Source organism: Symsagittifera roscoffensis, chromosome 1 (assembly GCF_963678635.1).
Source record: "Symsagittifera roscoffensis chromosome 1, txSymRosc1.1, whole genome shotgun sequence".
Lineage (NCBI taxonomy): Eukaryota > Metazoa > Xenacoelomorpha > Acoela > Convolutidae > Symsagittifera > Symsagittifera roscoffensis.
Genome location: NC_087062.1, coordinates 66,529,007 through 66,555,767, shown reverse-complemented (window position 1 = coordinate 66,555,767; position 26,761 = coordinate 66,529,007). Strand labels below are relative to the sequence as shown.

At 36.4% G+C, this 26,761-nt stretch overlaps 1 long non-coding RNA gene across 1 annotated transcript in view; it reads left to right on the top strand.

Annotated features, from left to right (window-relative positions):
* LOC134856919 (uncharacterized) overlaps window positions 1–16,271 on the top strand; it is a 30,962-nt gene extending 14,691 nt beyond the window's left edge. The window contains exons 2-3 of the long non-coding RNA XR_010164863.1: window positions 15,432–15,891; window positions 16,114–16,271. This is a non-coding gene — a long non-coding RNA (uncharacterized LOC134856919). The remainder of the gene's footprint in view (window positions 1–15,431; window positions 15,892–16,113) is intronic.
* Window positions 16,272–26,761: the final 10,490 nt, after the last annotated feature.

The following is a 26,761-nucleotide window of genomic DNA, read 5'->3' as shown; positions in this document are numbered from 1 at the left end:
TAAGAACCATGTTTGTCATAGGCCTAACTTTCGTTATAACACTTTAGTTGGCCAAAACACGTTAAGTGATCGTCTCCAAGCCTCAGGATCGACTTCTCGCAGTGCGGGCAAAAGGTCAGCTACTCGCTCTCAGCCCACGAAATTGGAGAAACGGCTTGACGAGACCCCAGTGTGTGTAACCCGATGGTGGTGGACCTTACTGCTGATTCGTCTTGCGAGGGTTCGTCGGGTTCCAACCATTTGCAAGTGGTTGGGGAATCTACCCCGGTGGAGACAAGACCCAAATTACAGGATGATTTGCCGCCTGTTACGTTTGCGAATACTACAATTACTTCCCAGCAGCCTAACATGGATAGTGCTACTCTCTCGCCACCGGCTACCCAGCTTACTAGTTCTGGCCTCGCAGATCCTCGGACTGAGTTCCCATCTTCGGTTGGTGTGTCCGGAGGACTTCGCTCCACCCTCACAAAACGCGCTCTCAGAGCCGAATTCTTCGTACTCTTTGTTGTAATCTATCAATTTACTTCTACTGAACAACTAAGTTTTGACTCGTTATTTTTGGGCAAATGTCATTTATAGAAAGATAAGAAAATAAAAAATGAAAATTGATCATTAGTTAGTTTGAACCACTGGCAGACCAAGGATAACTTTAAAGGAAAATTTTGGCGGAGGATTGTGTATTACACAAGCCATTTCAAACATATAAAAGGTAACAAATTTTTGAAGTATCTCGAAATCTTTGTGCTTTTTTAATTGTAGCGAAAAAAAAATAAACTCAAGTGAATTGGGTAAATCGGAGGCATGGTTTGCATCGAATTACTTTCGGGTGAGTTTCCATTATTTGATAAGAATTTTGTGAAAGATTTTTTTTTCTTTTGTTAACACATCTGACAGGGGGAAAACTGGGATATCGATAGGGCATAAGCAGGAGTTTGGCACAAAGAACACAAATCTTTTGTGTATTGGGGGAAAACTTAATATAACACTGCTCATTGCAGCAGACGCAGATAAAATGGAGAAAACAATAAAGTTGCTGTGCAGAAGATGAAATTGAGATGATAACAAGGTCATATGTTGTTTTCTGAAATCGGTTTTTTCTTAGTAACCGTTAGAGCAATTTTGAGTTGATTATAAATTTTGCGCCTGGTGAGAATGAGGCAATGGTAAAATTTTTTTATTTTAAAAAAAAAAACCAAGATTTATATATTTTGGGAGAGAAAGTAAAAATAGGGAAATCAATTTTTTGTCAACAGGAAAATGAAAGTTTATCTAATTTTCCGAGGATTAAAGATGGTGAATGATTTATTTTTGATGGTGAGTTTTTGCTCTGCCTGAAAACCAGAAGCATAACGTTGGCGAAAGATTTCGAGCTTTGTCTGATCAGAGTGGATGTGTAAGCGCCCTTTGGTTTGTTAATTGATGTAAAAAGTGTTGTTTCAAAATAAATGACCTCAAAAGTTTCAAAATAAATTACCAAAATTGGCACAAACTTGAAAATGTTAGCCATCATAAAAGAACGTTTAAAACCCGTACCTTGTCTTTGTGTAAAATTGAAAAATAAAGAATTTTCAATAGAGAAATACATCTGCAAATAAGATGTTTGTTGGATAGCATGGAGGTTGATCTCTTTTAAATAAAAACCAATAAATATATTAAATTCAGGTAAAGGCATAGTTCTTCAAATGAAAAGAAATGGATATGTTTTACCTTTAACTTAACATATAAACTTGTAGTTGTGGTTGCATTTTAGGGTTTTTTTTAATCAATGACCATGGCCGGTTGATTATCTTAATTGAAAATCGTTTTATATGGTTTGCAAAATTTCAACTGCACATTTTTGTTTCTTGCAAGTTTTTGTATTTGTTGTTCAAATTCATGTCAAAACATCGAACAAAAACGAATCTTGTTGTGTCCTACACACCATTGCAGAATTTTAACTTGTGTTCTTAACCAAATCCACCACGGTGAAAAAAAAGAAGAAAGTAAATCATGGTATTCAGTTAATCAAACAATTATCAGAAAACCATATTGAAATTCCGAGTCGCATCCGGCATGAATAACAAGTTGTAATAAGAAAGAAAAAAATCAAAATTAAGCCCTAAACTTAGTTAGATGTCCACCTGGAGTCATGCACAGGCTCAGTAACCTTTTACGACATCCTTTTGTAAGGGAAAGGGATGAGACAAAACCGGCGGGGAGTGTTTTTCACCGAACCCGAAAATAACGTAATTATACTAATAAAAATAAAGTGCTGCAGAATTGCTGTGCTTACTCTACATGTTTTGTAGAAAAAAAAACTGATAACAAAATTAAAAAATACATATGTGAACACTTTTTATGATGCCCTATCTGGTTTTTCTTACCTATATCTGTTCACTGCGGAGCGAATTGTAAGAATAGGGGCAAACAGAGGAAAAGAATTGAAGTACGTAAATTTTTTAATTGTGTAGATTTTGCTGAAATTACAAAGCATTAGTAGGCAGTCCATGGGTGAAAAACGGCAGGGAAATGGAGTTTTCTTATGTAGAAGGGAGGCATGCAGTGCAATATTTTATATTTGGATGACCACTCAGTAAGTGGTGGTTACTAGTTAAGGAATAACTTTTTTCATGTGTTCAGTTATAATAATTGGGTAAATTACCTGAGGAGAGTAGTACACCAATTGTTAGTAAGGGTAGTTTTAAGGGTTGAGTCAAAGGAGTTCCATGCAGTTGGGCATCAGTTGAGTAAGTACATGAAAAATAATACAATAGTAAATCAGGGATAAAACTAAGGTAAATATAATATCATAAATAGGGATATTATATTACATGGTACGGGGAATACTAAAAGGCGAACGTTAGAAAAAGGGGAACTGTTAATAAGGGGGTTATTCAGAAAAGTTGATATTAATCCCGAGTTTTCGTATAAATTGAAACATTATTTTACCTGAAAGTTTGTCATTTCCTTGTAAGTCATGCTGTTTTTGAAAAGTTGAGAGAAACGAGTGAGTCAGCTTGGCTGTAATGTCAAAAGTCAAGTTGAGAGAAAGGTGACCTTAATTGTTTACAATTAACATCAGTTGAATAAAGATTGGGTAAAAGTGGGTGTTTGGCATGAAAAACACAGAATTCTGGCGTATTGGCGAAAATTTAATATCGTATTTGCGCATTGCAGTCGAAGCAATTGATATGAGGAGGAGGATAAGGTTCATTTCTGTATTGTTTTGCTTGATAATTTTAGGAGCATTCTTGTATTGTTGGTTAAAAAATTGGCATCTGGCTAGAGTAAAAAGGACAAGATGTTTTTTAACGTAATTTTCGCTCTTCTCTTTTGTTTTTTTTGTAATAGTCAACGCAATTTAAGTGTGGCGGTTGAGTTGGTTAGTTTATGGAAGAATTTTAACCAGGCATACCTAAGAATTTGTTAGATTTTTAGTCATGTGTAAAATTAACTGCGAGTATCTCTTATTCGAATTGATAATAGATGTGTAAGTTGTTCGAATTTCTGATATTTCAAAACAAAATGACAAAAACTGGTATAAATTTAGTGTGCTCAGCCATTTAAAATGAGATGTGAAATCCAGTAATTGAAAATATTGAAACTTTGTAAAACAAACTCATTTTAACCTAGACTCAAAGCAGCATATTCAAGTTTTGTAGGACAGGATGAAGAATAGTTCATTGTAAATAAAAATAGCCATGATATGGATTTTAAGTAAACGCACAATTGTTCACATGACTTGGACTGGAAATATTCTACCAGAATTGCCTTAGAAACCTGTAGTGGGGTGTATTTCAACTGTTTTTGTTTTTATCAAGGACCCTGACAGGTTCAATATTTAAAGTGAATACAGTTAGTTCAGTATTCCAAAAGAAGAGGATTTAGAGAAATTGAGCATTAACATCAAACGCCAAAAATAACAGAATTCAATAAATATGGAAGAAATTTTTATATGGTAATAAGGTTCAATAAATTGGAGTTGCTCTTGTCTACATGTAAGACAACGACCGTGTCAGAGTAATTTTCGACTCCAATTTTTCATAGATAAACATTAAGACCGCTCGAAAAAGGTTACGACCTAATGAAGTAATCATCAAATTTGAAATAGCTTATAAACTTTTGTGAAATGAGATGAAAAAAAATTGATAAAATTAGGAAAAATTCTAACAATATTTTCTGATAAAACTAATATTACTTCTAATTAACAAAAAAGTTGCTTAGATTTCTAAAACTGTTGGACGATAGAGGCTTAAAAGATTTCCATCTTCTTATAAGATGGATGAGTGTGGTCGGGTGAGTGTGGTGAGTGCGGTCGGGTTTGCGCTGCACCTGAATAAGTGACCCGTTGTGTGGGTTTTTGAGTTGCACAGTGGGCATGCTTTTGAGAGGTTGTTTCGTCTAGTCTGTGGAGATAACTTTGTAGGAATGGAGAGTAACCGCCAACTGGGCAAGGGTCCGTCTGGTACTTCTCGATAGTCGTAATTCGTCCTTGCTGAGTTTAGGGGATGGTTCGTCTAGCACTTTGTTGTTGTCCCGGTTGTCTAGGGCGTCTTGGACCTCGTTTGTATGCACTTTTTTGAGGAGCCCTCTGTTTTCTCCTTCGGTTTTGTGTGTTGATGGCCCTATGTCATCGTCGTCGTCTGCTTCTTCCGAATCAGATGTTTCCAGGAGTAGAGTGACGTACCTCCCGTACCTACTGAAGAGCGTTTCCTTCATGTCTCTGGGCGGTTCCGGTCGGTCTAGCAGCCTGTTGCCAGGGTGTCCTTCGAGATGATGAGCCAACTGGTGCTGGGCTGCTTTCATACGGATGTGCCGCCTGATGGGTAGGGTTTTTGTCTCGTCGTGTAGGTGCTTTCTGCAGCGTTTCTACGTTTCTACGTGGGTCTGTGCAGCGATAGGAGTCCAGACTGGTGATGCGTACTCTAAGACGGGCTTGATGAAGGCTTGGCAGGCTACTATGAGGGTTTCCTTGCTCTGTCTCCATGTGGCTCCAGCCAGAGCTTTCAAGATATTCACTCTGCTCCTTCCTCTAGCTGCGGCTAGTCTGCAGTATGGGCCGAATTTCAGGGCTGTGACGAAGGTAACTCCCAGGATTTTCGATGTTTTCGCCAGAATGAGAGCATTATCGTCGATCTTCACGTCTGGTGTGACTTTGCGCTCTTTGGTGCTAGGCATGAAGAGCGTGACGGAACATTTCGGTGTTGATACTTCCAAGCCTCGAGAAACCAGAAATTTGCAGAGCGTCGTCAGGTAGCTGTTGATGTCTTTGCTTAATGTCTCTACGTCGGTCCCAAAGGCAAAAACTATGAAGTCGTCGGCATAGGATACTAAGAAAAATGTCCGTGGGGGCGATGGAGCATCTGCCACATAGAAATTGAACAGCGTAGGAGCCACAACCGATCCTTGTGGAACTCCAAATCTGACCAAACGGCTGCTTGACAGCGTCTCCCTGAACAATGTGTAGGCCTGTCTACCGTGCAGGTACGTGGCTAACCAGCGTGCAAGGGCTCCTGGAAGCGTGTACTCGTTAAATCAGCTTCAGGAGGGTAACGTGGCACACAGAATTGAAAGTTTTCGAGAGGTCTAATGCAACGAGAACAGTACGGGCCGCGGGTTTTTGTTGATTGAAGCCGTCTGCGATTGCAGTTGATAGTTCGTTGAGCGCTGTGACTGTAGAGTGTCGCGGTCTGAAGCCGTATTGATGTTTTGCCGTCTTGAGGTGTTCCTGGAGTATCGGGAGAAGGCACTTCTCGAGTATCTTGACTGCGGGGCAAAAAAGTGATATCGGCCGGTACGACGCACTCTTGTTGGTGGGTTTTACTGGCTTCAGTAGTGGAATGATGATGGAAGTCTTCCAGATGGCGGGTATTTGACTTCTTGAAAGTGACAGGTTGAACGTGCTCGTCACATGTTCGTTGGCTTTGGGTCCCAAGTGTTTGAGATGGATCATTGTGATGCCATCTGGGCCTGTGGCTTTCGAGTTTCTGACCTTCTTCAATGCCTTGATCACCTGGGCTGTGGTGAGCGTTGGGTGATCTGCAAGGGATCTGTTTTGGATGCTCTTGGTGATGGTCCTGTAGGCTTGTGATGTCCTGTGGGCCCTCGGAATGGTGAACTGCTTGTTAAATCTGTGTGCCAGGTCCTTCGCGGAGGTAAACGTCTTCTTCATTTTTTCCCTTTGAATTTGTTAGGCTGGTTTCTCCGCTGTTTGCTTGTCTTGTTGCCTATTGCTTTTACTGTTCTCCAAAGTTTTGCTGTGTCAGTACGGTGGTCGAAACTGCTGAAGATCTCTTTCCATTTGGCTGTTTTGTTCTGCCGGATGGCTATCTGGATGCGGTTGTTAAGAGTCTCGACCTCCGGTGAAGTCGGGTTATGAGAACGGATGTTGTCTCGTTCGATGATCCATCTGGAAGCTGACTCCAGAAGTAGGGGTATAACATCCTTGCGGCGGCCTGAGGGGATGTGATGCTTTAATGCTGTATAGATGGCGTCTCTCAGTAGGTGTTCGCCAGAGTACACATCGGGATCTGGCGATCTCCCAATCCCAACCCAAACCTTCTGGCAGCGTGTACAAGGGTCTTACTTCGGCTGAGAAAACTTCCCAGTCGGCCTTGGCGAGATTGATGTAGATTTTCTTGACTGATCTGACTGGTGTCGTCGCGGAGCTCATTGCCAGTTTGATGGTGATTGGCAGGTGGTCAGAGCTGAGGGATGTCTCAATGCTCCATTCTGTTGAGGTTAGCAGAGACATTGAGGCTAAAGAAATGTCCAGTGAGGTCGGCTGGTTGTTAGATGGGAGTCTAGTGGGAGTATTTTTTATTGAGAACTCCGTAATCAGAAAACTCGATTTCCCCTGCTAGCTTGTTGCCTCGAGTGTCTACTAAAGGCAAGTGCCAAAGGGGGTCGTGTGCTTTGGCATCTCCTAGTGCGAGGGTATTGTCAGTTTTCAGAAGCGGGCGCTGTACCCTTCGGGGCATGAGTTGGTTGGGGGGGGATGTGGTAATGTATGACCCTGAACGAGGTGTTATTGTTGTCTACTTTGATACCCATGCACTCCATAGTACCATCTTGTGGTAGTTGCAATGGGGTGTACACAATGTCTTCATGGACGAGGAAGGCCAAGCCAACTCGTTTTCTGTTGGCTGGTCTGTCTTGACGAAGTAACGTGTACGAACCAAAGTTGGGGTCTCTGCTTTAAGCAAATAGTTTGAATTCCTGTATAGCAGCGAGTTCAATATCGATTGCGTTGAGGTATGCTGCAATTTCAGGTGTTTTCCCCCCAATGCCGTTGCAGTTCAGTTGTAGGATGTTTAGGGCAGGGGGTGTCGTTGTTGTCACGTGGGTGTTGGCATTCACCGGAGGTGCATGAGGTTCTGATGTGCAGGGGATGCATGTCCAGTTGAATACCACATCGGAACTCTCTGCGCGTGCTTCCGACAAGATAAGCATTTGACGCTTCCTTTCTTGTTGAGGGGCTTGGCGCAGTTGCATCACTTTTATCTTTTAGGCGGTCCCGGGTTGCTTTCAATGCCAGCTCGGGTGAGAAAAATGCGGAGCAGGGTTGCTGGCCTGTTCTGCTCCGTCCACAAAAACACGGACTAGGGATGGGCCTCTCTTCGTGCACGTAGGAGGTTTTTTTGTCCCGCGGGTTTTGAAGTCCGCTGAACGGCCATTTGTACCAACTGACAGCTGGTGTTGGTTTCACCACGGAAATAGTTTTCGAAATTGAAGCAAATTACTACTGGCTTGTTTTTGTTGAATTCTAAAAAGCAAAAGATAAAAGTTGTAATATGAAGTTGTGATGGTTATGGCATCAAAGACACTAAATTGAGTCTAGTTCAGGGCAACTAGCAAAAATAAAAATCCTTCAAAATTGTTTTGTATGACCGCTAATTCTTCGTTTTGATTCAAAAGGTAAAAGTATTTGTATTTCGAAGTAGAGCGCTCAACTACTATTTTGTACAAAACTTTTTGAGAGTAGAAAAAACAAATTCAACTGCATGCAATTATTTGCCTCTTTGTCTACAGTTAGAATTCTTGTAAGTTAGCTGTTTTGCTAAGCGGCAAATTGAAAAAAAAGTAGAAAATCAGTAAGGCTTGTTTTGTCCCTTTTTCTAAAAAAAAAGTAAAACACGGGAGTCATAGTTTAACTCAATTTGGTTCGTTTTATTTCAAGGTGTATTTCAATACTTTCGTCGGCAACTGTTTGTTCCTTTGACTTGATCAGTCAGAATTGGGAAAAGTCCAGAATTAATTGTTATTTTCTGTTGGAGTCAAGGTGCTGTAAGAGGAAGGCATTCCATCAGCTTTATTGTCAGACTACCGTTTTGAAAAGATGATTGCGCGACTTTGTTGAAAATGACTTGAATGTTTTTGTTTTGGTCAGCTTGGTGGAGACTTTTCCTGCTTATAATTTTTACAGAGTGAAGTAAAGACAGATAGAACAGAAAATTATCACGTGTATCTAATTTAATTTTTCAAAACTTACAAGATGATATGTCAAATAAATTGCTTTTAATGTTTTTAACAGTATTTAGCATTTCGATTAACAATTTTGTAAAAAAAAAGCACGCAAAAAATAAAATCCCACTTTCTAAAAAAGAGCGACCCGATGAAACTGTTTACTAAAATCTGGTGACAGCAAAGACTCTAAGTATTGTATATATTTTTTTTTGATTTCAACCCATGACAATTGTTAGGGCCTCAGAAGTCAAATAATCTATAATTCCACTTTGAAGAACAGTTCTTGTAACTTTCTTAGGCTGATGTTGATGCGGTATTTAAAAAGAAAAAAATCAGCTGTTATGGATGGGGTATACATGCCTGAACATTGCAAATTGTATAATGGACACTAATTCTTGAAAAGAAAAGGCGCCTGCGTTAATCATCTGAAAGCTGTTTATCGTGAGATTTGTTTAGCGTTAGATTTGTTTAGGTTGATACAGGGCGCGAAATAATAATAATAATAATAATAAATTGTTTCCAAACAGTATCTAGTTACAAAGTTATTTATAAAAATTTATAAATACAAATTAGAATTGTTTGGGAGAACACCATTAAGCCAACAAGGCCCGTTTTCAGGTGTCTCATTAAGCAGAGAACAAAAAAAGTACTTAAATTCATTAATCCAATGCAATGGATTTTCTACCGGTAACCAATTTTTAAACGTAAAACCTCTTTATTCGCACCTTTAAACCATTCTCTATAAAAAAAATTAATTTAGTTTTCTCAGTTAGTCTTTTCTACCCATAACTCAGAAACCAACAGAAACAAGTTCTACTTATTGATCAATAAAAAGTCTCAAAGCATGCCCAGTAAAATCGTATTTCCTAGAATGTAATTATCCAAAAATTTATGATTAAAACTATTTAATTGAAACCGAGAAGCCCCTTTCAAGAAATTGACCCAGGTGGGGAAAAGTTTATTACGAAGTTGAACATTTTTCTAATTTTAGGTGTAATCGTCCCTCTGTTGAGTTTATTTCTGTTTATAGCTAACTTTTTATTTGTTTTTCGCTTGGAAAATATCACTTTCAATTCTGGTTCTGTAATAGAATATCTCAAGGTTTCAATTTGGCACTCTTTTCGAATAATTTTTCCGGTTAATTTCAGAACTTCGTAAGCAAAAAATTCTCTTACGGTATATATTTTATTATCATGCATTATTTCAGTGATTGAATCCATCATGTGTTTATAAAAAATTATTCTGATTAGCCTTCTGATTTTCATTTCCAGTTCTAACAGTTTGGTTTTGTCGGTATTTGCATTAACTAAAACTCCATATTGGATGATTGGTTCCACGTAACTTTTATACGCAAATATTAATTGCTGTCCAGTTAGAAACTTTCTCAATTGAAAAAACACTCCACAGAATTGCAAAATTTTGTTCTTTACCTTATCAATATGCTGATGAAATTTCAATTTACAGTCAAGGAGAATTCCAAGATATTTAAAACATTCAACATCTTCTATTTGGGTGTCATTTAAAAAATAATTTACTGGTCGTTCTTCAGTTTTCGTGCTCCGACAGTATCTCATGGTCTTGGTCTTTTTGACATTCAGTGTCAATTTGTTCTTGTCTAACCAATCATTTACTTCAAGCAAAGCTGATCCATGTGCAAAAGCAATATAGTCTTTGTTGTTTGTGGACTTCAGAACAGTGTCATCAGCATACAAAAGTACCCCTGTGTTTTTTGTGGCTATTTGTAGATCGTTTATGTATAATATGAACAAAAGTGGGCCAAGGATAGATCCTTGAGGTACACCAAAAGATACCAGTTTAAGTTCGGTCTTAAAAGAGTTAGTTTCAATGTACTGATAGCGATTGTCAAGGTAAGATTCCAATAGATTTAAGACAGGCCCTCTGAATCCCATTTGTTTCAATTTTATTAACAGATTAGAGTGATCAACTGTGTCAAAAGCCTTTGTTAGGTCTAAAAACGTATTCTGAACAGTTGGTTTTTTGCTCGATAGCGATGTTGAAACTTCTTCCAACAATGTAAGGATGGCGTCAACAGTGCTTCTATTTGATCTGAAGCCAAACTGAGTGTTTCGAATGATATTAAATTTGTCTACATATGATTGGGCTCGTTTAAAAATTATACGCTCAAAAATTTTGCCCTGAACTGGAAGAAGCGAAATTGGTCTATAGTCTGAGGGGTCATTGATGTCTCCCTCCTTGAAAATTGGAACAAGTTTTGCAATTTTTAAACAATTTGGATAGATTCCTGAGGTCGTCATTCAAAATTTCAGTCAAAGGGCCTGCTAGTATAGTTCTTAAATGCTTGACGAGAACAGTGTTGATACTATAGCAATCTGTACTATATTTATTTTCTAAACTTTCGATGACCTCAATGACTTCAATTAAATCAATTTTTTTTTCAAAAACAACGATTGCTGCTGACGTATAACATTATTTTCCATGCAGTTTGGTTTGCTCTGTGTAAGTCTGGCGCCAATATTTGCGAAGTATTCGTTAAAAGGCTCAGCGTCCCCGTTAGATAGATTTAAAGATTTAGAAATTTTCCTTTTACCACTCATTTCCTTGAAAGTTTCGAAAAAAGTTTTCGTTTTACAATTAGACTCAAGCATTAGTTTATTTTGATAGTATTTTCGTTTTTTACGTATGATTAGGTTTTTGACAATTTTATTTTGGGAACTATACTTATTCCGGGCATCCGTTGTTTTAATATTCAAAAACTCTTGTCGTAACCGTCGCTTTTTTGCTGCTGCATTTTTTACTTCATTGTCAATCTATGGATGTCTTTCTGATTGTACTAGTAAACGCTTTGGAAAAAAAGTATCAACTGCCTTCATAAGGATCGAATTTTTTTTCTAAAATCCTAGAAGACATTTTCGCCAGAATGAGAGTGTTATCGTCGATCTTCACGTCTGGTGTGACTTTGCGCTCTTTGGTGCTAGGCATGAAGAGCGTGACGGAACATTTCGGTGTTGATACTTCCAAGCCTCGAGAAACCAGAAATTTGCAGAGCGTCGTCAGGTAGCTGTTGATGTCTTTGCTTAATGTCTCTACGTCGGTCCCAAAGGCAAAAACTATGAAGTCGTCGGCATAGGATACTAAGAAAAATGTCCGTGGGGGCAATGGAGCATCTGCCACATAGAAATTGAACAGCGTAGGAGCCACAACCGATCCTTGTGGAACTCCAAATCTGACTAAACGGCTGCTTGACAGCGTCTCCCTGAACAATGTGTAGGCCTGTCTACCGTGCAGGTACGTGGCTAACCAGCGTGCAAGGGCTCCTGGAAGCGTGTACTCGTTAAATCAGCTTCAGGAGGGTAACGTGGCACACAGAATTGAAAGTTTTCGAGAGGTCTAATGCAACGAGAACAGTACGGGCCGCGGGTTTTTGTTGATTGAAGCCGTCTGCGATTGCAGTTGATAGTTCGTTGAGCGCTGTGACTGTAGAGTGTCGCGGTCTGAAGCCGTATTGATGTTTTGCCGTCTTGAGGTGTTCCTGGAGTATCGGGAGAAGGCACTTCTCGAGTATCTTGACTGCGGGGCAAAAAAGTGATATCGGCCGGTACGACGCACTCTCGTTGGTGGGTTTTACTGGCTTCAGTAGTGGAATGATGATGGAAGTCTTCCAGATGGCGGGTATTTGACTTCTTGAAAGTGACAGGTTGAACGTGCTCGTCACATGTTCGTTGGCTTTGGGTCCCAAGTTTTTGAGATGGATCATTGTGATGCCATCTGGGCCTGTGGCTTTCGAGTTTCTGACCTTCTTCAATGCCTTGATCACCTGGGCTGTGGTGAGCGTTGGGTGATCTGCAAGGGATCTGTTTTGGATGCTCTTGGTGATGGTCCTGTAGGCTTGTGATGTCCTGTGGGCCCTCGGAATGGTGAACTGCTTGTTAAATCTGTGTGCCAGGTCCTTCGCGGAGGTAAACGTCTTCTTCATTTTTTTCCCTTTGAATTTGTTAGGCTGGTTTCTCCGCTGTTTGCTTGTCTTGTTGCCTATTGCTTTTACTGTTCTCCAAAGTTTTGCTGTGTCAGTACGGTGGTCGAAACTGCTGAAGATATCTTTCCATTTGGCTGTTTTGTTCTGCCGGATGGCTATCTGGATGCGGTTGTTAAGAGTCTCGACCTCCGGTGAAGTCGGGTTATGAGAACGGATGTTGTCTCGTTCGATGATCCATCTGGAAGCTGGCTCCAGAAGTAGGGGTATCACATCCTTGCGGCGGCCTGAGGGGATGTGATGCTTTAATGCTGTATAGATGGCGTCTCTCAGTAGGTGTTCGCCAGAGTACACATCGGGATCTGGCGATCTCCCAATCCCAACCCAAACCTTCTGGCAGCGGGTTTTGCAGTCCGCTGAACGGCCATTTGCACCAACTGACAGCTGGTGTTGGTTCCACCAAGGAAATAGTTTTCGAAATTGAAGCAAATTACTACTGGCTTGTTTTTGTTGAATTCTAAAACGCAAAAGATAAAAGTTGTAATATGAAGTTGTAATGGTTATGGCATCAAAGACACTAAATTGAGTCTAGTTCAGGGCAACTAGCAAAAATAAAAACCCTTCAAAACTGTTTTTTATGACCGCTAATTCTTCGTTTTGATTCAAAAGGTAAAAGCATTTGTATTTCGAAGTAGAGCGCTCAACTACTATTTGGTACAAAACTTTTTGAGAGTAGAAAAAACAAATTCAACTGCATGTAATTATTTGCCTCTTTGTCTACTGCTAGAATTCTTGTAAGTTAGCTGTTTTGCTAAGCGGCAAATTGAAAAGAAAGTAGAAAATCAGTAAGACTTGTTTTGTCCCTTTTTCTAAAAAAAAGTAAAACACGGGAGTCATAGTTTAATTCAATTTGGTTCGTTTTATTTCAAGGTGTACTTCAAGACTTTCGTCTGCAACTGTTTGTTTCTTTGACTTGATCAGTCAGAATTGGGAAAAGTCCAGAATAAATTGTTATATTCTTGTTGGAGTCAAGGTGCTGTAAGAGGAAGTCATTCCATCAGGTTTATTGTCAGACTACCTTTTTGAAAAGATGATCGCGCGACTTTGTTGAAAATGAGTTAAATGTTTTTGTTTTGGTCAGCTTGGTGGAGACTTTTCCTGCATATAATTTTTACAGAGTGAAGTAAAGCCAGATAGAACAGAAAATTACCACGTGTATCTAACTTAATTTTTCAAAACTTATAGAATGATATTTCAAATAAATTGCTTTTAATGTTTTTAACAGTATTTAGAATTTCGATTAACAATTTTGTAAAAGAAAGCACGCAAAAAAATAAAATCCGATTTTCTAAAAAGAGCGACCCGATGAAACTGTTTACTAAAATCTGGTGACAGCAAAGACTCTAAGTATAGATATATTTTTTTGATTTCAACCCATGACAATTGTTAGGGCCTCAGAAGTCAAATAATCTTTAATTCAACTATGAAGAATAGTTCTTGTAACTTTCTTAATGTTGAAGCTGTATTTTGAAAAAAAAAACGTTCAGTTGTTATGGATGGGGTATACATGCCTGAACATTGCAAATTGTATAATGGACACTTATTCTTGAAAAGAAAAGAGGCCTGCAGTAATCATCTGAGAGCTGTTTATCGCGAGATTTATTTAGCGTTAGATTTGTTTACCGGTAGGTTGATACAGGGGACGCAGTACAACAGTGCCGAAGTCCAGCAGTGCTGAAAATGAAAACTTTGTTCAACAGTGCCGAAAATGAAAACTTTGTTCAACAAATATGAACAATATGAACAAATTTCCACATATTAAGTGCGGCAATCAAAAATTAAACGGCGACAAACGTTTACAATCTGAAGTGGCACTTAAAGATTTTGGGAGAGAAAATTTGCAATTTAGACGTTTTGGCGCCAAAATAATTGTTAAACTTGCAGTTGCAGACATTTTTGGCGCCGAAATTGGAGTGATTTTCTTTGATAATTAGCGTCAGTAATTTCTCGCTCTTTAGAAAATGCGTTGAAATTATTCTGAAATTTTCCTGCCTTTTTCGGCACTGTTGTACTTCGGCACTGTTGAACGCCCCCATACAGGGCGCAAAAGACAATCTGGTAGGTTTTTGTTTTACTCATTATAAGATGTTGAAAAAATGTGAATATTTTTGCACAATCAAGTGGATACTGCAAGGGTTTCATCCTATTTGGTTCTTTTCACTGGTTCTCAATAGATAAACAAAATAAAATCTTTCAAATTTTAAACTTAAAACCATTGAGACCCGAACCTTCTCTTAGCACATGATTTGGAAAAGATGTCAAACTTATCATTAGCGTACTTGACCATTGTCCAACAAATTTCTGACTACGCAATTTTTCGGCATGTCTTTTTTTGTGTTTGCATTAGGTTCTATCGATCTTTAATCATAACCGCTTACGAGTGAAGTGCATCAGGGTTCTTTAAAACCATCGAAAGTTTAGGTTTGCTTGGTGTTCAGGCTAAACTTAATTTTTACCTTTTGCGTGTGTGGTTCAAGGAAGTAGTGTTGAGTCTTTCCTTTTTTTTCACTCAATTGGACAGTCGCTATCTAATTTTGTTCCTTCATTCATGTCTTGCAGAATACTCTCATAAAAATTGTATGACTAGCATTTTTGGTCAACCTGGGATTGCACAATATATTCGTGCTTTTAACGCTTAAGCGTAGATTTAACCCGTCTTAGAAATCGTATCAAATTGAATTGCGATATGCTATTTGGTCGATTTAACACTTTAGCATTTTGCTAAATGCTAAAACTATAATTTTGTTCTTAACATAGCGTGTGGGGATAATTTTCAAAAGTAAAATCTTAGAAAAAAAATTTGAAGTTTTAATTTTTTTAAATATGATGATCAATTCATTAAAGCGAGCACTACTCCATAAACTTTAAAAGGCAGTCGGAACATTCAGGACTTTGCCCTTATACGAGCAGTTTTTTTTCCGCTTTTGAATACCAATATCATTTTTGAAAAACTGAAATAGTGATTTTTGTTTAGGTTAGCAGCTCTGCATCGCATATCTATTTCAACGTCAGCGATGCAATACAACTACACAACGAGCAAAACGATGGTTAAGCTTTGCTTACTATTGTCAATATATGAATCTCTGGGATTATATCCGAACCCAGCTTTCCAACCGCGTCATTTCGAAAGGAATTACCTCAATCAAGATTGGGAGAAATACATAATTATGTTTGAACCGCTGAATGTGCTTCGCAAACAGAAACACTTTTCGCAAATATCCAATGAGAGGGACGCAATCAACAGCCATTATCTATATGTGAAGTACAACCCAAAACTAAACTCCATGAAAAAAAGGCCATCAGCTTTCAACTGGGGTTAGAAGATCACAAGACAGGAGTATCGGATCCTTTTCTCTCAAAAAGTTGAATCATTTTAGAAGAGAACAAAGGTTTAAGCATCCGCAAAATCAGATACAGTGGCCGGTTTTTAGCGTGTGTGTCGATTAGCATGCCCATGGAAAATGTGCCATTGATTCATTCGCTGCTTCAAGGTTATATACTCAAAAAACTGCCATTTTGAATTGCGCGCACTTCACTGAGTAATTGATCTTTCTCTAACAAATCAAATGATTTTCATATTTACTTGGCAAGGTAGGATAATTGTTTTTTTTTGTTTTAATGAACACATCATTGAAGCAATTATCGCATGCTAATAGGCACACATGTTCTTATCGCTACGCTCCGATCACATACAGCAATTTCATCGACATCAGCCATGCAGCGACAAATTCTACTTGTGATGAAAGTAATTATCTTCATGTTGCTTTTGAAAAGAGATATTGAGTTGATGTTTTTCTACATAATTGCATGCTTTCAGTTTAGCGAATTATCAAAGAATCCAAAAGAGCAACGAAAATAGCATTTGTTCGATCTACTAAGATAGTTATCATAGATCCACTTATTGAACAAATAGGCCTAGGAACCCTTTTGGCGATTCGTTCATGTCAGAAAGACCAAATGCCTATCTACTATATTTTAGCAGTTAACTGAGATCTGGTCACTGTAAAACCTTGATTTTCTGCTACAGACCACGAAAATTGTACAACTGGCGTTTCTTTTTCCGAAAATAATAATTGCTTCTACAGCCACAAAAAGGTTTGATGTTGAATATTAGTACTTTCACAGTTGAGACACAATATGTAATGGTATGAAAACTGTTTTTGTATGTCCACACCTTCTAGTTACCTTGAAAAAAAACCTGAAACAGGAGCGGATTTTTTCTCTTCGCCCTCAAATGATTCATCAATTTTTCTCGTTTGACGACATCCATTTTTGCTTACCCAACACAAGTGTTTCTGAAAAGAGTCCGGTACCAGTGTGCACTAAAACTGACAAAGAGCGGACGGGTGCGCGCATAAAAAACATGATTTTCTTGATAGACAATTTTTTCAGAAAAGTTTTTCTGCAACCTAGTCTTTAAAGTGGTTTCAGAATTCAAGTTTTTATTAATCATCAATCCGTGGCAAAACTTGTGTTTAACAACTGGTTGAAACCATATTTTACTTCATCAATTTTTGCTCAAACAATACCCTAATATCTCCTAAAGAGCCTTCGGTATCAGTATGTACTGAAACTGACGGAGAGCAGACAGGTGCGCGCTAAGAAAATGATTTTTTGGTTGACTTGTTACCTAGAGTTTTTTTCGATAAAGGGTCGTCAAAGTGTTTTCGGAAATCAAGTTTTTAAGAATCTGATTTTCTTGTCATCAAATTTTTCTTGTTTAGTTATTGGTTCCAACCCTCAAAAGAATTGAAACACTCCCGGTCATCGGTCGAAAGAATAACAAGAGTGCCTTGATCAATAAGTAACTTTCAAGATTTCGGTATGGTTTTAAATTCAATTCAAAAGTTTTACATAAACAACCGAGGCGTTTTTGAAATCTGATATACAAGATACACTTAAAAAACTAAAGTTTTTAGGCATGTGCAGGACTGGTTTCTGTATGTCCAGACCTTTTAGGGCCTATCAAAAGCAAATCTGAAGCAAGAGCTGGTTAATTCCCCTCTCCATCAAAAAACGCATCCCTACTTTCTCATTTTGCGACATCCATTTTTGCTTAGCCAAAACCTAATTTTTTCTTTTAAAAATTTTCGGTACCAGTATGCCTTAAATCTGATGGCGAAAGGACAAGACGGGTGCACGCTGAAAAAAACATGATTTCTAAGACTATTTTTCCACAAACCTCTTTCTGCAACAGAGTCTGAATTTTTTGTTTAATATTTGGCTAAAACCATATTTTACGTTCTCAATTTTTGCTCAGTCAACACCCTAATAGTTCGTAAAGAGCCTTCGGTACCAGTATGCATCAAAGTTGTCCGCAAACAGACTGGTGCCCGCTAAAAAATGTGATTTTTTGATCGACTAACTTTCCAGAAAACTTTTTTTTGATACAGGTTCTTCAAAGTTTTTTCGGAAATCAAGTATCTACAAATCTGATTTTTCTGTCACCAAAACCCTTGTATTTGGCTATTAGTGGCAACCGTCAAAAAAATTGAAGCACACCCGAAAACAAAGTTCATCCCATTTTCAGTGGTCGGAACAATAACAAGAGTACCTTTATCAATGGGTAGTTTCGAAGATAATGATATGTATTCGCATTCAATTCAAAAGTGTCGCATGAACCATTAAGGCGTTTTGGAAATCTGATGTACAAGAGGAAGTGAAGAAATTTAATAATATATTCAAACAAACACTCCAGTAGACAGAGCCTAAGCGGAGCTGCGCAAAACTTGTCGTACAACAATAGCTTTGCATGGCAAGCTACTGGACAAAAATTCGACAAAAAAATCAAAAAAGGTAATGCGTTTTTCCTCGATTCAATTAAAACAAAAGTTTTCAACTCATTAACCTTCCGTCTCAATTTTTTCATTAAATTTGATGATTCAACACAAAAGTAACTGATTACTATTTTTTAATCAGTAATTAAAATGATTTCGTCGGTTACACAATATAGGGAAACAAATGGAAACAATTTATGTTTGCCGTTGAGGCCCTTTCATACCCTAAAGTTCAAAAAAGTTTAAGCTAGATCTATATTAAATAGATGTTAAACAAAAAAAGTGTCGACAAAAAATTGTTGGTGACATTGCAAGCGTAGTGAAAAGTTCATTTTAAAGCTTGAAGAACCCCGATTATTGCCACCATAATTAAAATCAGATTTTGGACTATTTACCCGATTTTTTTCTTCATAATTCAACAGCAGAAATTTCTCCTTCAACGAGCAAGAGAGAAAATGAAGCTTCCTCTCAGAAATACAAAGTTACAAATTAGACCCTATCGATTTCGAGTAAACTTACTTTTAATAAAATTCCAAGAGCTTTTAGGTATGCGCAGGACCTGTTTTTGTATTTTCTGGGTGCCTAGAATTTCTGGGTGCTTAGAATCTAACAAAAGTGTGAAAATTTTGGAAACACTGTTTCAAAAAAATAAGAGTTTTTTACTTAAAGAGAATTTAGACTGACTTGCGCAGGACCGGATTTTGTACGCCCAGACAAGTGCAAAACTCGGACCTGAAAAAAGAACGGATAATATTCCCCCACCCCCAAAAAAAAAGATTCACTCCTTGTTATCATATTTTAAGACATCAATTTTTGCTCAACCAACACCCCAATAGTTCCTAAAGGGCCTTCGGTACCAGTATGCTTTAAAAAGGATGGCGAGCAGACGGGTGTCCGCTAAAAAAGTGATTTTTTGGGTGATTAACTTTCAATAAAGCTTTTTTCGATTCAGGGTCTTCAAGGTGTTTTCGGCAATTAGGTCTTTAAAAAGAAAAGCTTTTATTATCATCAAAACTTTCGTGTTTAAGTATTGGTGGAAAAAGAATTGAAACACTCCCTAATACGACATTTCTCCCCCGGTCGGAACCATAACAAGAATGCCTTTATCCGTGAGTAATATTCAAGATTACTGTAAATTTACAAAAACAACTAATAAAGCTTGCAAAAAATATTGAAACGGTTTTGAAATCTGATATGCAAAAGAAAACAAGGAAAGCCTTATAAACAGATTGAAACACAAAATTTAGCAGACAGAGTCAAAACGGCACAAAGTTTTCGATACAACATTAGCAAAGCATGGCAAGCAATTGGATAAAATAGACAAAAGAATCGGAAAAAAGTAGTGCGTTTTTTTTCTGATTCACTGAAACCGAATGTTATTAATTCATAACTTTTTGACTAATATTTTTCTCATTTGCTGCTTTTGTTCTAATTTATTTTTCAACAAAAAAGTAATTGAATCATCAATTTTCTATCAATAGTTAATTTTTTTATTTAAAAAAGGGGAAGGAGTGGAAACAGTTTATGTTTGCTTTTGCGGCCCTTTCAGGCCCTATAGTTGAAATCACATATATAGAGATAAATTAAAAAGCAAAAAAAATTGCCGACAGAAAGTTGTTCACTTTAAGACTTGAACAACCCTTATCCCCACCATAGTTCAAAATCAGCCATTTTATTCAATTTTGGACTATTTAGGCGACATCCATTGTTCAATATTTTAAGAAGCAAACATTTCTCCTAAAACTAGTAATAGATATAAAATAACATCGTTTCTGGTAAATAATGTTACAAATTATATCCAATTAATTTTGCGTAAGCTTTGTTTTAGTCATGCGCAGGACCAGTTTTTCTACGCTCAGACATTGTGGGTACCTAGAAACTGTCAAAAGGGTTACCAGTTTTGAAATGATTGGCTAAAAAAATTTGAAAAGTTTTAAGAAACCTAAAGAGTATTTTGCATGTGCAGGAGGACCGGTTTTTGTTCGTCCAGACTTTTTAAGTACCTAAAAAAATCAAACTTGAAAAAAGAATGGATTAATACCTCTTTCCAGTAATTATTTTTTGATTAGAAATGAGAGGGGAAGGCCTGGGAACAGCTTATATTTGCGTTTCAGGCCCTTCCAGGCGATATAGTTTGAAACAATTTAAGCTAGAATAGATTGAAAATTTGGATAGATTGAAACAAATTGTCGACAAAAACTTGTTTGTGAAAACGCAAGCGTAAGGAATTGTTCAATTTAAAACTTGGATAAATCTAATTAATACCACCATAGGTCAAAATCAGCCATTTCAAAGCAAAGTTTTTGTCCATTTTGTATTATTTAGACAATACCCATTTTTCTATAGTCTAAGAAGCAGACTATTTTCGCTAAACGATTAATAGAGATATTAAAGCTTCTTTTCTGGTCTACAATGTTACAAAATAGACCGGAGTATTTTTGTATACATTTTGTTTTTGTATTAAAAAAGACAACCTTTAAATTTGGACTTGTGTTTCGCTATTACAGAAGTGGTGTTGCGAATCTCAGAAGAGCTATCATTTTTTGTGACTCCAGGCCGTTTTTCCTCTAGAATTTTTGCGTGGTACCACTATTGAAGTCGAGGCTGTGGTAGAATTGAATTGAAACTAGAGGTCAAGTAAGAGCTCGTCCTTGCACTTTGTGTTTGCCATGGATAGAGATCTCGAACTAAATAACTAGAAAAAAATATCAAAAAGATTTAAAATAAGTACCAAAAATTTCGAATTTTTTGACAACAAGAAATTTCAAACATCTATTGATATAATTTTTGTCAAAATCTGCATTAGTTGAAACGCGTTACCAATTCATTCAGAACAAATCAGAATAAAAATATGATCGGCAAATAGACAAAAAATTTAAAAACAAGGAATTTTAATCGGTTTGAAGGAAAAATTAATTTTACTGCTGAGGCTGTTCAAGCAATTAAACTGTTCAAGCGATGAAACTGCTAAGCGATCAAGCTTTTAAATTATTTCTTAGCATGAATCAGTTCCCAGAAACTTGCAGTTTTTCTATTTCTTTAGCAAACTAATTTAGCCAAAACTTCAAAGACCATTTCATTTTATACTATAGCTCTAGGTAAATTTATTTGCTCAGAAAATTACCTTTAGTTAACAAAAAGTGTCCAATTGATGTGATTTTGAAAAAAAATTATAACGTGAATTGGAAGACAAAAAAAAAACATTTTTACATTGGCATTTCAAGGAGCAAAAGCAAAAAAACCTAGCTTGTTCATAAATGCAAAATTAATTCATAGCGTGTAACGGCTGGCCAAAACATTAAGTTTTCAAGCAAAACGGTCAAGCGATGGAGCTTTGAAAACTTCCAGCTTCTTATCATAACTTGAATCGTTTATAGAAACGCTTTTTTTCCTACAAAAACTATTCAAGCATGAAAATTTATTTCAATTTGATTAGTAGCGTGAATTTGAATCGGTTGGCAAAGAATTAACAAACAAACTAATCAGGCGATGAAACTTTGAAACTTAGAATGATTTTTTTTCACACCGTGAGTTAGCTGTTATTGAACAGCGTGAATGCAAAAATACGCAGAAGTGAAAAACAAAACTCTTAAAAAATTTTATGCGGACTAATGAAGCGACAAAAGACTGAAAATGTTAAGTTCGGATGCGTGGCTTCCAAAATTGTTTTTCAATTGTTTCAATTGTTTTGCAGAAATAAAATTTTCAGGAAAACTGTTCACGCAATGACACTTCAAAAGATTTCAATTTGTTTTCATAGCTGAAATTGACTTCACAGAAAAACGTTGTTTTAAGCTATTTATGTTGCAAAATTTGAATTTTATGAAGTTAGTTTACAGTGTGAAAAAATTACTAACTATAATTTTCTATGCAGGCTGTTCAAAGAACAAAATAGTGTTGAAATTTAAGTTATTTGGTAAAAAGAAAAACTTTTAAAGCATTTATCAGATTACAACTTTTTCACGCAAACTGTTCCTGCAAAAAAAAAGGTTTTCGTACCATTTCAATTAGTTTGCATAGTTTGAATTAGCTACAGAACGTTTATGAATTTTATAGCAAACTGTTCAAGCGTTGAAAGTTCAAAATAACCATTTGGTTTTATAGCGTGAATCAATTTTATAAAAGTCCAATATCTCCTATACTTGAAAAAGTGTTTCACCTCTTTACTAGTGGAAATCAATAAAAAGTAGTTTGGAAAACTTAGCCGAAAATAAAAAGAAATAGTGAGCCTCTAACTAGATCAGGGAGTGTTTTCGAATAAAACAAGGGCAAAGCCGAGCAGAACGAGTTAGGAGAACTTATAACAGATTGAACGATTTCGTGACAAAATTGGTATTTGTTTTACATTTTGTGAGCAATCGCAATCAACTGACCAACAATTATATAGTTTGCAAAAAGCTCACTTGAAAAATTAATTTACGCAAAATCATGTTCAAAAATTCTGCAAACTAATTAGGAAATCAATTTTCTATATCATAAGATCTAAGCCTATGCTATGCTCAGTGGCCTCTCTACAATTGCGCAACATTTTTAGATCAAAATTTTGATTAAATCAGAACAATCAGAACTTACTAAAAATAAAATATGGCAAAACAAAATTATGTTTGTTTGCATATGCTCTTTGGAAATAAACACAGAGATAACCTCAATTCAAATGCACCATTTGTATGCTAGGTACTTCAGGGTATAGAAAAAAAAGCCGACATAACTTGAAGCCAAAATCCAAACTTTATTACTCTTTCAAAAACTTCAAAATTATCATTTTTTTGTATATTCGGCATTAGCAAACCAAATAAAACCATTAAAACATTTTCTTAAGCAAGATATAATTTGTTTTCGAATACTCGTTCAGTTTTTCAACTGTTTTAAACAAGTCGGTGGAAAAAATATCTCAGCCAACTCCAAGATTGCACCAATAAGCTATTTGTTCTAGAAAATTTTTCACACGATATTTTTTAACGGGTCGTTTTTCAGTGATTGATAAAGTCTGGCAAGAACCATAAGTTTAAAAAATTCTTTCGAAGCGAAAATTTTCACTTATCATAAAAACTTAATGAAAAACATTCAGCAAAAATGATCCCTCCCTCCCCCCACATCAACTAAGTGAGCTTTCGCCTCCCCAATCAAATAAAAGACGAGTTTTTTATTAGCAGTTTTTGATTGACTTTTTTTAGATCACTCGAAAAATATTGTTATTCAGAGCACAAAGTTGAAAAGATATTTTACCTGTGACTATTTTGGGTTAAATTACGGCTTTAGCCAATTTAAAAAATTTAACACGCAAGGTATTTCGCGCTACACAGTGATTTAATGCGCGCGCAAGCGCAAAATAATTGCGTCAAGATTTTCTCAAATTGCGTCAAGATTTCACTAAATTGCGTCAAGCTTAGACAAAATATGAAGAGAACAAAAATTGCCTCGAATTTACGAGAACTTATATAGTGTAGGTTGTTTTTCGAAATCTGTAGCTAACATTTTCCCTCACAAACTAGTCATTTTGGCCTTTTTTTAGTTAATAAAGAATTAGGCTGAAACTACCGAGTTAATTGATAAAAAAATCAAGAGAAAAAGATGAAAAAAATTTAAAAATGAGAAAGTTATAGCAAAAACAACCTTTCACAATAGCCCAACAAAATTTTAGAAAAAAAAACTTCCGAAAAAAATGCGCAAAATGTTTGACATCTGTTTTTAAGCAAAATCTTTGATTTTTCCGTAGTACTTCAAAACGACAGTTTTTGGCTATTAATCAAAAATATATTCTTTTTTAGAGATTTTTGATTGTTTTTTACTTCTAGAACTGTTTCGGGCTGTGCAGCAGGTTTCTGTTGATATAACTTGTTCAACAATTAACTCGTTTTTCTCAGCATGAGCTTTGATTAACTAAAAAAAGCTAAGATGACGATGACGCAGTTGTAATAGAAAATTTTGGCTGCACAATTCAAATAAAAATTGCGCCAAAATTAATTCTGGTGACTTTCCAATCAACTTTTGTTCACTTCTTTTTTTGTCAAATCTTGACCCAATTTGGGAAAAAGCCTTCAAAATTTCAAATATTGTTTGTTGTGTCCTGTTATTTAAGCCAACACTGTATAGGCAGTCAAAAAATTACTCAGCTTAATATTTCTTTGGTTTTTTTGCTTTTTCACAACTTTTTGAGAGACTTTTCAACCAAGTGAATTTCAACCCCCCTGAATCAACTTAAGGGGGATTGATCGCATTTTTTTCGAAATCTTCCAAAGATGTGGCAAAACTAAATCAACAATGTCAATCAAAAAGCTTAGGTTTTTGTGAAAAATTCATTTTTTGGCTAATATACTTTGCAAAAAGATGCACCGTAAAAAATATAGATGCACTTCTTTCTCTTCAATTTCTATCTTATGGAAATCCAGGTTCAGAAAAAAACAGCACTAAAACTTTTTTTAATTTTTTTTTGTCTAGACAGTTTGAACCAGCATATCATTCATGTTTCTAGCAATTTTTCTTTATCTTTTTTCAACTCAACTGTCACATCGCATTTAAAAAATTTGAGACAACTGCAACGTACATTTTTTTGGATCAAATGCATGGCATCTAAATTCGATAATCAACGAACATGGTATACATAGCCAAAACTGAAACTATTTGAGCATTAAATCACTTAAGCGGCTCCTTAAAATTTTGTACTCCCGTTTTTTTTCAAAAGAAGATTGCAAAAAATAACCATTTTTTGAATTTGAGTTCAAGTTTTCGGCCTTTTCCAAGTAAAAATTATTTCAACACCACTTGCAGTACCACAATAAACCAAGCTAGCGGATACGAAATGAAAAGCGAACACTTCAAAAAATTTAAAAAAAAAAATCACATCTAAAAAAAATCTGCAACTTCGAAATGTTGTCTGGAATTATGTTAAATTTGCTTAAAATACCTCCAGAGACAAAATCGGCGGCGTTAACTAAAATTCAAAAAAAATTATCGAGCAGCAATTGAGCTGCCAAAAACTGCATCACTTCGCGCAGAACCGCAAAAAAATTGATGTCATCTAAATCTTTTAACTCTGTTTTGTCCAGATTTGAGCAAAAAAAATTATTTCTGCTGAATTGAGCACAGATCAAATTTCCGCCGAATTGAGCCACAAATCAAAAAAAAATAAAAAAAGATCAAATATACGAAGTTTAGAATAGTAAAGTTACAAATCGTTAGAAAGTTTAGTGTAATCATAAACTAGATTTTCCCTACGTAAATAACTTAGCTATTAAACTGTGAGCAAAAAAATTTAGTAGCTAAATTTACACGGAAGGTGGATCTAGTTTATGATTGCACTAAACTTGCTCTCGCAAATACAAGTATGAAATGGCAGCTGTTTTTTGAAATTCTGACCAGAAACTGTAAAGTTGGCTCCTTTTTCAGAACAAAAGCTTACGAAACAAATTCAGTCGTTGAAGCCAGCTATTGAATTACAGCGGTCAGACGTGCAAGTTGGGTATAAATGGAGATAAATTTGGAAGTAACCACAAATTTCAATCATCCTGTAGACAAAGTTGCTTAGGGGATAAAGAGTTTAGTACCTGATTGTAATACCCTTGCTCGATTGAACCCGTCATATTTGATAGGATAACTTGTAGAAAAAGCCATAAGGTTTTTGAAACCGGTCGCAAAACCTTGACTTTTTGAAGGCCATAATATCTTTCTCAAAATACGGCGTAACCAAAGGAAAATGTAGGTTTTTAACAACCTGCTCTTTCGGTTAAGCCCTTGAAATCAGATTTGGCAGGATAGTTGTTGAGAAAACTCAAAAATTTCCAGAAAACGGTCAACAAATAAGTTTTGATTTTTTCGGTTATTCAGAAAAAATAATCAAGTTATTTTTGGTATTCAGGAAGTTATTCAAGAAACCGGTTTTTTCAATTCAACTGAAAAACTCAGATTTCGGAGGTTAGTCCTCGAGAAAGTTTCGAAAAACGAGGGACTTTGCCGAGAAGGAAGCATAACTTTTTGTGTAAAAAAACTAACGTAGTCGCCTAAGTAAATAATTTTCGTGCAAACCATTCTTCGAATAGAACTAAAAACTAATATTTGGAAGGATAGTTTCGAGAAAAAAAGACAAAACCTCAAAAGACGGTAGAACTCAAAAAATTAACAATTCCGAAAGCTTTTATTTTCTGGGTTAAACTGTTTGTGACTGAACTCTTACGTAGGAAAGCTTCCAACTACTGATTGTTTCCATTGATCCTAAAATATTAAATTTGGGAGCAATTTTGAGAAAATGAAAACTTGCAAAATATGGTTCAAGTTTTCCCCCAGCAGACTGTTTGAAAGCTGTAGACAGTGGGGTCGACTGGGGAATTATGCAAGCACACAGGGGAAAAATTTTCCTTCCCTTGATTTCCGTTTTTCGAAAACCTAAATATCAATTGCAATTACCTTGATACTTGTTTAGAGCTTAAGAAAAATTTGTTAAATGGCACCTATGACAACAGCAGCTTTTGAGAAAAACGCAAACAAATTTAAAAAAATTCTAAAGCGTTTCAAGATGAATAAAATACAAACC